General features: G+C 53.7%; 1 non-coding gene across 1 annotated transcript; it reads right to left on the bottom strand.

Moving 5' to 3' along the window:
- Positions 1–1519: 1519 nt before the first annotated feature.
- On the bottom strand, positions 1520–1592 carry TRNAR-CCU. The gene has a single exon. It is a non-coding gene; the product is annotated as a tRNA-Arg (tRNA).
- Between the last annotated feature and the right edge of the window lie 15227 nt (positions 1593–16819).

Below are 16819 nucleotides of genomic sequence, written 5' to 3'. Positions count from 1 at the left end.
CAGTGTGAGTGCCACTGAAAATGAGCTCACATGCCACCTTCGGCATGCGTGCCATAGATTGTCTACCCCGGTCTAGGGGCTTGGCTACACTTGCAAGTTAGAGCTCATTAAAGCAGCCCCGGGTGCCCTAACTCCTGAGGTGTCCACACTGGCAAGGCACATGGAGCACCTGGGCTCTGCAGCTGGAGCACTCCTGGTAATCCACCTCCATGAGAAGCATAAAGCTCGCTGAGCCCTGCTGAAATGCCCGGGCATCAGGGTGGATGACATGTTGTGTTACTGCACTGTGATTGGCCTCAGGAAACGTCCCATAATCCCCTGAAGTCAAGTGCCCACTCTGGTCATTGTTTTGAAATCGGCTGCAGGCATGCGGATATCCCCTTTCAAAGCTCCGTTTCTGACAGCCAGCTGCTTATCTGCTCTGGGACAAAGCAACCATTAGTGTGGAATGCTGCTGTTGTGAGTGTGTATGAGGGGAGGTGGGGTTTGCTGCTGTCCGAACACACAAGACAGCATGCTGACACACTCTCAGCCCCCCAAACACACTGTCACTCCCCCCACGTACACACAACACACTCCCTGTCACACTCCAACCCCGTCCCCCATTTGAAAAGCACGTTGCAGCCACTTGCACACTGGGATAGCTACCACAGTGCACTGCTCTCTGTGGCATTGCCAGAGCTGCTAATGTGGCCACTCCAGTGCGCTTGCAGCTGTCAGTGTGAACACACGGCAGCGGTTTCCCTGCTGTGGTTTAACTCCCAGCGCTCTACCTCTGCAAGTGTAGCCAAGCCCTAAATTTGCCAGACCAACCGAACTCAGTAACTGCCCCCCCACCACCATGTGCAGTGAGTAGGGGCACAGTGAAGCACACACCGCACTTGCTGGCTCACCATCTCCGCGGAGCTCCAGTCTGCCCTGCTGCCATCCATGTCTGTGTTGTCTTCTCTAGCAGTTGACTGGAAGGTGAGCACTGGCCCCATGCCATGTAGCCATGTTGTCTCCAAGGGCAAAAGCAGGAGAAATGATGCCTTCATAGCCCACCCAATATTCCATAACCTAGTTAAAGAAAATATTTTTCAATGAACTCTCAGTAAAAGATCAGAAGCAGCCAGTGTCCACATCAGTCTACGAGCATTGGTATTTTCTTGAAATTTGTCAGACCAACCTAACTAACACCTAACACACATTTGAAGTTCTTCTTTTCACACTGTTGCTCATTCTCAGGTTCTGCTTTATCTCCAGACAGATCCAGTCTCTTTCAGAACAGCCTTGCTCTTTCTGTCTCTTTCGCTCATGGATGTTTTGGAGTAAACACTCCCCTTCCCTCTATTCTCAGACAAACACTAGTATTAACTGTTTGCTGCTGATGGGTTTAGAAAGCATTTGTTAAGTGGAAGATGCCATTTCTGGGGGATTGCTCCCAAGATCCAGTACTTTGGGTTCAAACGTCTCCCAGCTTCCTTGGTGAAAATAACACCAAGGCTTCTTTGCAATCTACAAGAAGAAAGGAGTTTTTCACCCCAGATGGGACTTGAACCCACAATCTCTGGCTTAGGAAGCCAATGCCTTATCCATTAGGCCACTGGGGCCCTGAAGAGAAATAAAAACAGGGATGGAAATTCCCTCTCATGATTTCACATTCCTCATTCATTCAGAAGCCAAATACCCCATTTAATGGCCTTACAGAAACATCTGCTTCCCCGGGCAGCGAGGCACCTGGGCAGGTCCCTGACAGAGCTGAGCACCACCTTTCTGCCAGCCACCTTTAGAGAAGAACCCCACCCTAGAGTCACCCCTCCCTCCTTCAGCACCTCCACGGCTGTGGCTCTGAGTGGCAGTAGGATGATTAGGGGGCGAATCCGGGGCTGGAAGGGGGGTAAGGTCGGCCTGTAAGGAGTAACCAGGTGGGGCAGACCCAGGGGGAGGCTGTGGGCTGCTGGTCGGTTGTTGGGATCTGAGCTCTAGATCAAAGCTGCACAGTGACCTGACCCCAGGGTTATAAGGCCGACACAGTGACCCCCTTACTGGCCTCGGTGACCCCCAAGCCCTTGTTACTAAGGGCATTGAGGAGTCTCTGTCCATTAATAACTTCTGGGAGCTCCCCAGCAGGCTGTGGGCGTCAGCCGCCTCCTGCCTCACAGGTTAGACTCTTGGTGCTGTGCCAGCCGCCCCCTCGCTTGCAGGCCCCGTGTAAGAAGAAGGAGGCCCGGTGCTGGCAGGGGCGGCTCTAGGCACCAGCAAAACAAGCTGGTGCCTAGGGCGGCAAAATCTAGGGGGCGTCCCCTGCTGCCGGAGGGGGTGGTAGGCTCGGCCGGCGGACCTGCCGCAGTCATGCCTGCGGGAGGTGCACTGGCCCCGGGACGAGCGGACCTGCCGCAGGCATGACTGCGGAGGGGGCGCTCGTCCCGCGGCTCGGCTGGACCTCCCGCAGGAACGACTGCGGCAGCTCAAGCGGAGCCGCCGCAGCCGCGGGAGGTCCAGCCGAGCCGCGGGACGAGCGCCCCCGCCGCAGTCATGCCTGCGGCAGGTCCGCTCGTCCCGGGGCCAGTGCACCTCCCGCGGTCATGTCCGCGGGAGGTCCGCGGCTCCGGGGCCCTCCCGCGCATGACTGCTTGGGGCGGCCAAAAAGCTAGAGCCGCCCCTGGGTGCTGGCAGAAGAGGGTTTTGATTAATCGACCTCTGTGTGATAGGCACAGGACGCTTCCACTCAGTAGCACAGCTGGGGGGAGCAGGGGGAGCAGCTAAGGGCGCCGGGTTCCTCCGGTGGGGGTGTGGAGCAGCCGTTCGTTTTCCTGTTCGCACTCCTCTGCGGTGTGAAAATCGGGGAGGGGAGGCACAAGTCCCACTTCCCTCCCGAAATGACGCCCAGTGGGGGAAGCCAGGACAACAGGGTGGGGCAGCAAGTGGTGACCAGACTCTCACTGCCAGGGTCTAGTCTAGCTCAGGGTCCAGCTCAACTTCCTCCCCGCGCCACTGGCCCCCAGTCCCCTTCCACCACCAGGTCAACCCGGGCACTAGGGCAGGAACAGGGTGAGGCAGCAAGTCAAGCTGAGCAAGGCAGGCCAAAGCGAGTCTTGTCTTCATGGGCCGCTCACAATGACGTCCTTTTTGTGTGCAACTGCTGCAAAAACATCCAGGACAGAGAAGCATCATACACAGAAATCTTGTTCAGTTGCATGAGCATTGGACTGACAATCTAAAGGTCCCTGGTTCAATCCCAGGGTTTGACAGGTACTTTTATCCCTCTTCGTGCAGGGGCAGCTTGCCCTCTGGAAGCTCCTTTACCTGAGGCAAGTACCTGGCTTTGAGCTCCCCAGCAGGACAACAGCGTGGGGGCTTCCGGCCCACCTGCAGGGCTGGCTCCAGGCTTTCTGCTGCCCCAAGCAAAAAAAATGTTTGGCTGCCCCCCACCCCAGCCCTGGGCTCTCACCCCCCTCCCACCTGTGCCCTCCCACACCCTCTGCTGCCCCAGTGCTGGGCTCTCTCCCCGACCCCACCCACACCCCTACTGCCCCGGCCCTGGGCACCCCCCCCACCAGTGCTGAATGCCCACTCCCCACTCGCCTCCAGCTGGTCGGGCGCTGGCAGGGTCGGGGTAGCAGTGGGGCTCCCGGGCCGGGCCTCAGCCCAGAGTTCCTCCAGCCAGGGCTCCCGCCTCCAGGACCAGCTGGGACCTGGGAGGGCAGAGCCGGGGGACTGTCCCGGCAGGAGGCTGAGGAGCTGGGGCAGGGTAGCTCCAGAGGGAGCACAGCCCCAGAGAGTGGGACACGGGCCCTGCATGGCAGCGCCCCGCCCCCATGACCCCGTTGCTGCTGCTGCTTTTGGCCGCCCTGCTGTGGTGTTGGGGGGCAGCCGCCCTGCAGCACCTGGTGTCCCCTGCTTGGAGCCTGCCCGGACAAGCCACAAGTGTTGGACAGACAAAACGACACAGGATCTTTTCAGGGGGCAAGACAAAGATGCCACAATTATTATGATGATAATTTGATTTATGACCAATAACTAATATTTTAATCCTTACACACACACATTATACCTAATACCTATACACACACACACACACACACACCCATCAGATGTTCTGCAGCTGCTGCATAGTTACCAGTCCTGAAGATAGCTTGAGTTTGTGACTTGAGTTTGCAGCTTGGGTTCGTAGCTTGTGGCGGTAACTGGCCAGGAAAGCCGGGCACGAGGACGAGCTGGGTCTCTGTTGGGCCTGCACCGATGTCCTTCCATGTTGGCAACAGAATGTTACCCTCCAAAGTCTCCCATCTCACCTGTCCTTTTTGTAGGCTTTAGTTTGAATCCAGAGTCTATAGGTCTTGCTGTGTCACTGCCTCTGGGTTTGGTGATTGAGCACCGGTCAATTGCAGGCATGACTTTCAGCCCGGGACCTGGCATTGATCTTCCTTCTATTGGACCTTTTCTTTTTAGGGTGGCCTCTTCTTACTTTGTTAGGGCTCTTGTCTGCATCTTCAGCCAGCGGGGTTTGAACTTCATCAGGATAGGCTGGGGCTGGAGGTTGATTCCATCATCCATACATACCTCAGTCACATATCTAAACTAAACTAATAAGATTACAGCAGGGTTTGCAAAAATGAAGGTTGGAGGAAGCTATTACAAAATGGAGTGAGCGTTTTAAAACGGGGTTTGAATTACAATATGGCAAACAGTGAACAGAAGTTACAATATAGACAAGTGTAGTGAATGGTGAACAGAAGTTACATTGATAAAGTGAACAATTAAAAACAATTTAATTCATCAGTTTTACAGGGGTTGCAGGTCAGGAGTGAGGGTCATCAGTAGAGCTCTCAATCTGGAGGTCAGGACTGGGATAGCAGGGGCTGCGGGTCGGGAGTGAGGGTCACCACCAGCGCAGTGACTGGGAAGCTCAGCGAGGAGCCCAGGGGGCTGCGGGTCAGGAGTGAGGGGCACCAGCAAAGCTGCGAGTCTAGAGGTCAGGACTGGGATAGCAGGGGCTGCGGGTCGGGAGTGAGGGGCACCATCAGAGCTGGGGGAAGCCCAGGGGGCTGCGGGTCGGGCGTGAGGAGCACCAGCAAAGCTGTGAGTCTGGAGGTCAGGACTGGGATAGCAGGGGCTGCGGGTCGGGAGTAAGGGGCACCAGCAGAGCTGTGAATCTGGAGGTCAGGACTGGGATAGCAGGGGCTGCGGGTCGGGAGTAAGGGGCACCAGCAAAGCTGCGAGTCTAGAGGTCAGGACTGGGATAGCAGGGGCTGCGGGTCGGGAGTGAGGGGCACCATCAGAGCTGGGGGAAGCCCAGGGGGCTGCGGGTCGGGCGTGAGGAGCACCAGCAAAGCTGTGAGTCTGGAGGTCAGGACTGGGATAGCAGGGGCTGCGGGTCGGGAGTAAGGGGCACCAGCAGAGCTGTGAATCTGGAGGTCAGGACTGGGATAGCAGGGGCTGCGGGTTGGTAGTGAGGGGCACCGCTAGAGCTGGGGGGAACCCAGGGGGCTGTGGGTCGGGAGTGAGGGGCACCAGCAGAGCTGTGAGTCTGGAGGTCAGAACTGGGATAGGACGATGGGCAGAGGGTGATTGGTGGATGGGCCCATCTCTCTGGTCCTCCGGGCCAGGGAAGAATGATGGGGTTGGAGTCTTGTTCTTCACATTCATGGTGCGAGTACAGAAGGTGCTGGAGCTCTGACCAGGGAGGGCATTAGGAACCCATTACCCTGCAGGGAAACATTCAACCGCTGATCTATACTAGCCCAGAGCAGGAACAGTTTTTAATCTGCGGGTTAGTAAACTTTATCTCTATACAAACAGCACAGCTTAGAAACTCCCCACCCCCGCTCTGTGTCACCAGAGCACAACAACTCTCCTTGGAGCACACACAGCTCCCCAGATCCCTGCCCGTCAGTCTCTCCAGCATTGCTCCAATCCCTTAAAGCAGGGTCTCAACCTCAATTTACCTTAGGGCCAGTGCCAGTCCTCCCAGTGGGCCAATAATGTCACTCATACCGCCCAGAACCCGCCCCCCAAAACTCTGCCCCTCACCTGCCTAAGGCTCTGGGAGGGAGTTTGGGTGGGGGGAGGAGGTCTAGGGTGCAGGCCCTGGGCTGGGGATTGGGGTGCAGGCTCTGGGGGGAGTTTGGGTGCAGAAGGGGTGAGAGGTTGGGCTCTGGGAGGGAGTTTCAGTGGGGGAGGGGTTCTGGGGTGCAGGCTCTGGGATGGAGTTTGGGTGCTGGGTGCAGGCTCTGGGCTGGGGCAGGGGGTAGCGGGAACAGGAGGAGGGGTGGGGGTGCAGGCTCTGGGTGGGAGACTGGGGGCAGGCAGGACGGGGCATGTGGGAAGGGGAGGGGGTGCAGGCTCTGGGAGGGAGTTTGGGGGCTGGGGGTATGGAGGGAGAGGGTGCAGGCTGTGGGAGAGAGTTGGGGGCAGGGGTGTGTGTAGGGGGGATCAGGCTCTGGAAAGGAGTTTGGGAGTGGGAAGGGGTATGTGGGGAGGGGGGGAGGGTACAGGCTCTGGGAGGGAGTCAGGAGTGTGGCGCTTACCTGGGGCTCCAAGGCGGGGTGGGCTGGGGGCCTCAGTGTGCTGCTGCCCCCAGACACTGCCCCTGCATCATCTCATTGGCTGCAGGGGCTCGGGGCGGGGGCAGCACGTGGAGGCACAGACCCACCCTGCCCTGCCATGGGGAGGGGCCGGCAGCCACTGGAGCGAGCAGGCAGATGCTGCTCAGCTCCGCTGCACTGCCGGGGCCCCTGGGGGGGGGGCGGCGCCTGGGGGCAGCCAGTGTGGCCAAGGGAGTGACCTGGTCCCAAAACTGCTGGAGCCCCACGGGCGAGACCTGGGAACCAGGACTGCCAGCCAGACAAACCCCTTTAAGAGGAGGCGTCCCTCTGCCTGTCAAAATCTGATCTTCCTCCTTCAGTTCAGTGACAGCCTGAATTGTTCCTTATCCCGGCAGAGCCGGAGGATTGAAAGCAGCAACATCAAACCCCTGTGTAGCTCGCAGGAATGGACATAAACACTCCCTGGTATCTGAGGAGATGTTCAGCTTTGCCCTTGGTCAACTACAAGGCTAAAGGGAAAGGAGGTGGCGCCAGGTATAAAGAGTGAAACACGACTGTAGTGAGGCGGCCTGGCTCCCGACGGCCCCTGAGAGGGAGGAACCGGAACAGCCACCTCAGTGGGCGGAGCCACCGCCGCCTGTTCCCGCCCCCCGGAAGTCAAGGGGCGGGACAGGAAGTATAAAAGCCCGGCCTCAGCGCTCAGTTGGAGCCCAGCGGCCGGAGAGGACGGACGGACGCTCCTGATCAGGCTCCCGCCGGACCGAGCCTGCCCCGAGCCAGGTACCCGGATGCGAACGGACCGAGCCTGCCCCGAGCCAGGTAACCTGACGCAGACCGACCGAGCCTCCCTCGAGCCAGGTACCCCGAGGTGGACTGGCCGAGCCTGCCCCGAGCCCGGTACCCCGAGGAGCGGCTCGAGCGTCCCCCTGACCCGAGTCCGGAGGAACAGCCCGACTTAGACCGCCTTCAGCATGCCGAGGAGCCCATGGTGTGGGACCCCGCTGCCGAGCCCAGCGATGAGCAGGTACCCGAGGAGGGGGAGATGGAATGTAGCCCGGGGGTAGCCGAACCCTGTCCGGCTGAGGGCACGGACGTGCCCATGTCAGTGTGTTGCGGCCAGGATCCCCACTGACTGTAGCGGATCCACGCCGCTGTTAGGGCCCCGGGCTGGGACACAGTGGAGTGGGTGGGCCTGTGTCCCCCCTGCCACCCCACTCACGGGTGGCAGCCTCCCCCTCCTACCAGCGTTCAGGCAGAGATGCCTGCACTTACCTGGGCTTCCTGAACTGTTGCCACAGCTCAGTTCCTGCTACAAGGACCTGAGCCTTGAGCTATTGTTTGTTGCCCCGCCCTGACTGAGGGCCTGGGCCTCCTGAGACTGATGCCGCTGCTTAGCTCCTGCTACAAGGACCTGAGCCTTGAACTATAGTTTATTGCCCCACCCTGGGGCTTACTGACTATTGTTGCTTAGCTCCTGCTACAAGGACCTGAGCCTTGGACTATTGTTTGTTGCCCCACCCTGACCTAGGGCGGGGGCTTACTGACTCTTGTTGCTTAGCTCCTGCTACAAGGACCTGAGCCTTGGACTATTGTGTGTTGCCCCACCCTGACCTAGGGCGGGGGCTTACTGACTCTTGTTGCTTAGCTCCTGCTACAAGGACCTGAGCCTTGGACTATTGTGTGTTGCCCCACCCTGACCTAGGGCTGGGGATTACTGACCATTGATACTCAGCTCCTGATGCAAGGACCTGAGCCCTGAACTCTTATTGTTGCTCAGCCCCTGCTGTGAGGAGCTGAGCCTAGACTGCTGTGTTTGGTGCCCCGCCCTGATCGAGGGCTTGGGCTTCTTGCCTTGGTTACTGCTCAGCTCCTGCCTGAGGGTCTGAGCTAGAACTGCTGAGTTGCTGCCCCGCCCTGAGCTAGGGCTTGGGCTTTACAGCCTTAGACTGCTGCTCAGCCCTGCCTGAGGGTCTGAGCCCTGCCTCTTGTGTGCAGCCCCGCCCTGAGCTAGGGCTTGGGGCTTACTGACTTTGTCACTGCTCAGCCCCGGCTGCCAGGACCGGAGCTTAGAACTGGCTCGCTGCCCCGCCCTGACTGAGGGCTGGGACTCACTACACTAACCGTGTGCCTTCTGTTCAGCCCCTGCTTGAGGGGCCGAACCCCCAAGACCTTCAGAACCCAGAGACTGATTTGGGCCGTATAGTGAGGCGGCCTGGCTCCCGACGGCCCCTGAGAGGACACGGCCCCAACCTCGGACTATTACAACGACACATCATAGTTATGCCCATGGCGGCTGCAAAATCTTTTGATGTACTTCTTCTTATCAGCAGTGTATTGTTTTCTCTGGAGCCTAGGCCTTGACCAAGAAATTTGTACCTTGATAAAATAATCGACTGCCCCGGTGAAGGCAATGGACTTGCACCCACTGGGGTGTCCCTACACAGGTACAAGTACTAACAACAGTTGCTGCCTTTTAGCCATAGATTTTAATCAGGGCAATAAATTGATACAAACCCCTGTTAAATCATTTCTCAGCCCGAGTCCTTCACCCACATTCCCTAGAGCATTGGGCCACCATGTGGACGTTTCATTTCTGACCTCAGTTTCACACAGAGACAAAATTTCCTTTGTACTGATCCTTGAACAGTGAAACCTCCCTGTGTCTCTGGTCTAAGCCAGGACATTCGATTCCAGTGAATCCTTCTCTCCAGCAATGGCGACGGTCAGACAGAGGGGACTTGGCACCTGCATCCCTGCCAGGGAGATATTGGCTCGGCTCTTTCTTTCTGCTGTTGTTAGTCCATGAAACATCAAGGGTGGAATGCAAGGCTGAGTTCATGCACCAGCCCCCTGAAAAAAATTTCAGTGCCACAGAGAAATCCTGCCACCTGCTATTGGAACGATGTGCTGGAGATTTGACTAGGAAAGGGACTGTCTGAATTGTCAGAGACGGGAATGAACAACAATCTACAGCAATGTCATTCACACAAACACACTCTCATCCTGCTGCAGCTGGAAGGGAAATGGGCAGGAATTCTCGCTGTTCAGCCAAGGACACACTTACACTGATGCGCAGTCATGAGTGTGCTGGGGAAGCTGGTCTGAGCAATTTGAAGTGGCAATTCAGTGAGAACATAATCATCATGTAATGACATAAGTGTACATCAAGTAGTTGTGGCCGAGTGGTTAAGGTGATGGGGTCACCCCGCGCAGGTTCAAATCCTGCCAATTACGCAAGCACTGCACTGTTGTTATTATTACTCTACTCTTAGGCCTGGTCTACACTAGGCGTTTAAATCGGTTTTAGGAGCGTAAAACCGATTTAACGCCGAAACCGTCCACACTAGGAGGCACCTTATATCGATTTTAATGGCTCTTTAAACCGGTTTCTGTACTCCTCCCTAACGAGAGGAGTAACGCTAGTATCGGTATTAACATATCGGATTAGGGTTAGTGTGGACGCTGATCGACGGTATTGGCCTCCGGGAGCTATCCCACAGTGCACCAGTGACCGCTCTGGACCGCAATCTGAACTCGGATGCAGTGGTCAGGTAAACAGGAAAAGCCCCGCGAACTTTTGAATATTTCCTGTTTGCCCAGCGTGGAGCTCCGATCAGCACGGGTGGCGATGCAGTCCGAAATCAAAATAAAAAAAGAGCTCCCGCATGGACCATGCGGATGTGATCGCTGTAAGGGCAGGCAAATCCGTTCTATCAGCGCTCCGTTACAGAAGATGAAATTCAGAATCCTTTTTTAAAAATCTCCAGACAGACGCCATAGCAGGGACTCAGCGCACTGCAGCGTGACAAGCGTAACGGAAAGCCAAAGAATCAAATGGATGCTCATGGACTGGAGGACTGAAGCTATCCCACAGTTCCTGCAGCCTCCGAAAATTATTTGCATTCTTGGCTGAGCTCCAAATGCTTCTAGGGTCAAACACAGTGTCCGCGGGTCAGGGCATAGCTTGGCAATCTACTCACCCACCCCCCACCCACCCCCAGAAGCGAAAGGTAAAACAATCCTCTGACTCTTTTACATGTCACCCTATCTTTACTGAATGCTGCAGATAGACGCGATAGTGCAGCACTCAACACCAACATCCTTGCTCCCCCCCCCCCGCCATGGGTGGCTGATGGTACAAAATGATGGAAATCCATCCTCAGCATCAGCTGATCGTACAAAAAGATGGAAATCCATTCTCATCATCAGCCTCAGCTGATGGTACAAAAGGACTGGTAACCGTCCTCGTCATCAGCCTATTGGCCCTAATTTTTTCTGGTGGATGGATGGTGCAATATGGCTGGTAACCATCCTCATCATAGCAACAGGGGGCTGAGCTCCATCAGCCCCCACCCTTCATGTGTAAAGAAAAGATTCAGTTGCCCCTGGACTAGCAGTGGGATGCTGGGCTTCTCTCCTACACACTGCTTAATGTCCTGTCTGGACTATCATAGCAGCTGGAGGCTGCCTTCCACTCATTTCTCACTAACAAGTCAGTGTGTCTTATTCCTGCATTCTTTATTAATTCATCACACAAGTGGGGGGACAATGCTACGGTAGCCAAGAAAGGCTGGGGGAAGAACGGAATCAACAGGTGGGGTTGTTACAGGAGCACCCCCTATGAATAGCATACAGATCATAATTTCTGCAGGCTCTGACACAGAGCAGCTGTGCTCTCTGGTTCTATGATACGGTGGTTCTCTAGCACACTTGCCTATGTTAGGCAGCACTGATTCTATTTTTAGATACTAAAAAGGAGGGATTGACTCAGGGAGTCATTCCCAATTTTTGCTTTTGCGCCCCTGGCTGATCAGCCAGGAGCACTTATGACAGCAGCTAATGGTACAAAACGATGGAAGGTGAAATTTGGCTATTAACCAATCTTGGCTTTTGCACCCCTGGCTGATTGGCCAGGGGCACTAGCAGCAAATGGTACAAAAGCACTGGTAGCCATGATCATCCTCAGTTCCAATTTATGGAAGGATTTGGATGGTGCAATATGGCTAGTAACCATCTCTGCTGTCATGCAAAAGCATGCTTCTGTGTAGCGCTGCTGAAACGCCTCTGTGAGCGGCATCTAGTACACATACGGTGAGAGTCACAAACGGCAAAACAAGCTCCATGATTGCCATGCTATGGCATCTGCCAGGGCAATCCAGGGGAAAAAGCCGCGAAATGCTTGTCTGCCGTTGCTTTCCCAGACGAAGGAGTGACTGACGACATTTACCCAGAACCACCCGCGACAATGATTTTTGCCCCATCAGGCACTGGGATCTCAACCCGGAAGTTCCAAGGGGCGGGGGAGGCTGCGGGAACTATGGGATAGCTAGGAAATAGCTACCCACAGTGCAACGCTCCAGAAATCGACGCTAGCCACAGACCATGGACGCACACCACCGATTTAATGTGTTTAGTGTGGCCGCGCGCACTCGATTTTATAAAATCTGTTTTACAAAACCGGTTTATGCAAATTCGGAATAGTCCCGTAGTGTAGACGTACCCTTAGTGCCTGAGCATCCACAGTGCAAACTGGAGCCAGATCTACTTTCACTCTGTCAACACTTAAAATGCTGCTGTGGCACTGCTATAGCACTTTGGAGTAGACAGTGATTGGAGGGGTTTTTCCATCCCTGTAATAGCTACATGGACAGAACAATTCTTCCTTTTCTTTAGCACTATCTAACCAGGGCTTAGGTCACCTTAACTCTATGGGTTTGGGGGGAGGGGGGATTCACACCCTGAGAGATGTCGCTCTGCCAGTTCAGTGCCCAGCGTACACCAGCCCTTAGATCCCTCTTGGTATTTCAATGCAGGCACTGACCTGTGAGAGGAAAACCTCAGCTCACAAATACACAGACTGAATTCCCCACATTTAATCTCGCTGCACTTTCCAGAAAGTCACGAAATTCAATTCATTCTTGCTAGGACAGAGAAAAAATAAGTGACACTAAGTTTTTGACTTGGGTAAATAAAATTAAGTGTTTAATTAATATAGTAAAAATCTGTACTGATTCCTCTAACTAACACCACAGCATGAAATAGGAACAGAGACAAATCTTGTCAGTGACGACTAATTTCGTAAATGATCTTCCCATTATTAATTTCCATGCTGCCCCAACTGGACATCTGGGCATCGCCAGTGTCATTGCTCTGCGTTCACCTTCCCCTTAGAATTGTTCTCGGACATTTGCCTTCCTCTGCAGCATGGGGCTCGGGTCACTTGCTGGAGGATTCTCTGCACCTTGAGGTCTTTAAGCCGCGATTTGAGGCCTTCAATAACTCAGACATAGGTTAGGGGTTTGTTACAGGAGTGGGTGGGTGAGATTCTGTGGCCTGCATTGTGCAGGAGGTCAGACTAGATGATCATAATGGTCTCTTCTGACCTTAAGTCTATGAATCCATTCCCAAACTTTAGTCCTGCTTTGGGACAGTGTCTCTCATGCAAGAAACTGCCCAGTCTGCGCTAGCAGTGAGGCTCCCTCACTAACAACTGAAATCAGGGAGAGCTGTGTGACGTGCAGGGCCCCAGGGGTGCCTGAACAGGGGGGAACAACACCCCAGGGCTTTTAAAAATGGGAAGGCTCTGAAAGGGGAGGGGCCCAGCCTCTGTAGCAGGACTGCAGGGCAGGCGAGTTCACAGCAGGCATTATGGGATACTGGTAGAAGCCAGTTATAGTGATATAATGACCAGCAGCATTTACACTGAAAATTTGTCTCTTTAAGTTTGCTGCACAAAGCTCTAGGCCTCTCGTCGAGGTGGTTTTATTTTGTCACCAAAACAGGGCAATTTTGTCGCCAGACGTGGCATTGCAGTGTGTGCACCAGCCACAAGCTGCCGACCGAGGGAGCGTTGTGTGTTTTTCACACACCTGAGCAATATAATGATGCTGAAATAACTTTGCAGTGCAGACCTGGCCAAAGATTCACACACACAGACAGCTTGCAAGGAAAACCTCATCTGCTCCTCTGCTTTGCAGAATCCAAACACGAGCAAAGCTTGTCAGGCCCCGGTGGGGATGGCAGGGAGGCAGGTGTGGGCAGACACTGTGTTTTACCCACAGGCAGGCACCATGGCTTAGCTGGCTAAAACACCTGCCTTATAAACAGAAAGTCCTAGGTTCAACTCCCAGTGGTGCCTTGTTGCTTAACTTTTAGGGCACCTGGTATTGGCTACTGACAGAGGACAAAACACAGAGCTAGGTGGGCCTTTGGTCCAGCCCAGTGTGGCTGTTTAAATTGGGATTGAGGAGAAGGGTGAAGAGGAGCAGGCTCTGGTTGGGAGTGAGGAGCAGTGAGCATAGGAGGGACTGAGGGTTGGGTCTGAGGGGCACTGGGAAAAGAGGGGACATGGGTTTAGGCTGAAGAGAATCTTCATTTGGGGACCCAGCAGGACAGGGGAAGGCAGCAGGTGATTCTAATTCCTTAGGGATATTCTGTGTGTGTGTGTGCAGGGAAGGAACATGCTCTATGCCCAGAGGTCTTTATTCCTCCAGGCTGCAAGGACAGAGGGGCTGTCAGGAAGTTGCCCCTTCAAACCCACACACAAAAAGGTCCTTCTGAGGAAAGGGAAAATCCTGAAGAGAAAAAGTAACATCAAAGAGGACTCCAGCAAGACACTGTAAGATCTTGGGGAGTAGTTTATCACCTGACCAGGGACTTGAACCCTGGACTTGAACCCTGGACTCTCAGATTAAAAGTTTGATGCTCTGCCCACTGAGCTAGCCAGGCTCACAAAGCAAAAGAGCAACTTGGTGCAGAGGAGAAACTAGTCAAGAAAACAACAGCAGGAAACAATATGGGAAACCTGCTGCTCTCTCTGGCCTGGTCAACACTACGAGTTTATATCGAATTTAGCAGCGTTAAATCGCATTAACCCTGCACCCATCCACACAACGAAGCCCTTTATATCGATATAAAGGGCTCTTAATACCGGTATCTGTACTCCTCCCCGACGAGGGGAGTAGCGCTGAAATCGGTATTGCCATGTCGGATTAGGGTTAGTGTGGCCACAATTCAATGGTATTGGCCTCCAGGCGCCATCCCACAGTGCACCATTGTGACCGCTCTGGACAGCAATCTGAACTCAGATGCATTGGCCAGGTTTACTGGAAAAGCCCTGTGAACGTTTGAATTTAATTTCCTGTTTGCCCAGCATGGAGCGCTGGATCAGCACAGGTGACCATGCAGTCCCAGAATCAAAAAAGAGCTCCAGCATGGACCGTACGGGAGATACTGAAGCTGATCTCTGTATGGGGAGATGAATCTGTTCTATCAGAACTCCGTTCCAAAAGACAAAATGCCAAAGCATTTGAAAAAATTTCCAAGGCCATGATAGACAGAAGCCACAGCAGGGACTCAACACAGTGCTGAAACTTAAGGAGCTGAGACAAGCGTACCAGAAGGCCAAAGAATGAAATGGATGCTCATGGAGGGAGGGGCAACTGAGGTCTGTAGCTATCCCACAGTTCCCGCACTCTCTGAAAACCATTTGAATTCTTGGCTGAGTTCCCAAAGCCTGAAGGGTCAAAAATATTGTCGCGGGTGGTTCAGGGTATATGTCGCCCCCCCGCCCCCCCGAAAGCAAATGGAAAAAAATTGTTTCTCGCCTTTTTTCAATGTCAACGTATGTCTACTGGATTCTGCTGGCAGACGCGGTGCAGCAGCATCCCCTTCCCTTCCGGACGGCAGACGGTACAGTAGGACTGGTATCTGTCATCATCGTCCCGCGAGTGCTCCTGGCTGGCCTCAGTGAGGTCGGACAGGGATGCCAGGGCAAAAACGGGAATGACTCCCAGGTCATTCTCTTCTTTAAGCTTTGTCTCCTGGAGATTCAGTCCTGCCTGGAATATCATAGTAGCTGGAGACTGCCCTCCCTTCCCCCCTTTGAGCTCTACTTGCAGAGGCAATAAAGTCAATGTTGTTTCAAATTCATGCATTCTTTATTACTTCATCACACAAATGGGGGATAACGGTAGACCAGGAGAGGTGGGGAGAAGGGAAGCAATGGGTGGGGTTGTTGCAGGGGCACCCCCTAGAATGGCATGCAGCTCATCATTTCTGCTGGATGTCTGGGGCTCTGACCTGGAGCCACCATTTGCCTGTCTGGGTCTTTAATTGGCTTACCTGATAGTCTAGACAGGACTGACTTTCCATTAGACAAAACTTAAAGAAGGGAATGACCTGGGGAGTCATTCCCATTTTTGTCCATGCACCCCCAGCTGATCTCACTGAGGCTGGCCAAGAGCACCCATGACAGCAGCTGATAGTACAGTATAACTTGTAACTGTCATTGTCAATTTGCAAAGCAGCAGACAGTACAGTGTGGCTGGCAACTATCTTTGCTAATTTGCAAAAGGCAAGGGGATGCTACTGTGTAGCACTGCAGTACCATGTCTGTCAGCACCATCCAGTAGACATACAGTGACGGTGAAAAAAGGCTGAACGGGCTCCATGATTGCCGTGCTATGGCGTCTGCCCGGGCAATCCAGGGAAAAGGGCGCAAAATGATTGTCTGCCGTTGATTTCACGGAGGGAGGATTGACTGACGACATTTACTCAGAATCACCCATGACACTGTTTTTGCCCCGTCATGCACTGGTGTCTCAACCCAGAATTCCAGAAAGGGCAGGTGAGACTGCAGGAATTATGGGATAGCTACCCACAGTGCAATGCTCCGGAAATTGATACTAGCCTCGGTACATGGACGCACACTGTCAAATTAATGTGTTTAGTGTGGCCACGTTCACGTGACTTTATATAATCTGTTTCCAAAAACCGGTTTCTGTAAAATCGGAATAATCCCATAGTGTAGACATACCCTGAGACAGCTTTAGAACCCTCTACCCACTATACAGCCAGGAGACAGCAACTCTCAGATCCTGTGTGGATTGTCTGATGGGCTTGGGGCCAAGAGCGAACTGCCTACCCCCTGCCAGAGCAGGAGAAGTAAAAATAGGGGCTTCCTGAAAAATGGAAGGGAAGAAGAGAGAAGCGGAGAAGCAAGTGGAAAAGGAAGAGAACATGCAGACACAGGACCCTACCTAAGTCCTTAAATAAATTACAAGAAAAGAAGAGAGAGCAGCATAAAGAAATTTTAAAAAAACTTTCAGTAAGTACTGAATTAAAAAACTTTAAAATACCATTTTCACACTACCTTTACTTTTCTTCCAAATCCTACCAAATCAAATTAAGACTTGCCACTAACCAGAACTGCACAAAAGCTTTAAATAAATTCAGATAACAAAAAAAACCCCAAAACATTTATTTTTAAACTTGTTTTATAAGGACTA

The sequence above is a fragment of the Mauremys mutica genome, chromosome 23, assembly GCF_020497125.1.
Source record: "Mauremys mutica isolate MM-2020 ecotype Southern chromosome 23, ASM2049712v1, whole genome shotgun sequence".
NCBI lineage: Eukaryota > Metazoa > Chordata > Testudines > Geoemydidae > Mauremys > Mauremys mutica.
The sequence above is the reverse complement of the archived record's forward strand: the minus strand, read 5'-3'. Positions and strand labels throughout refer to the sequence as shown.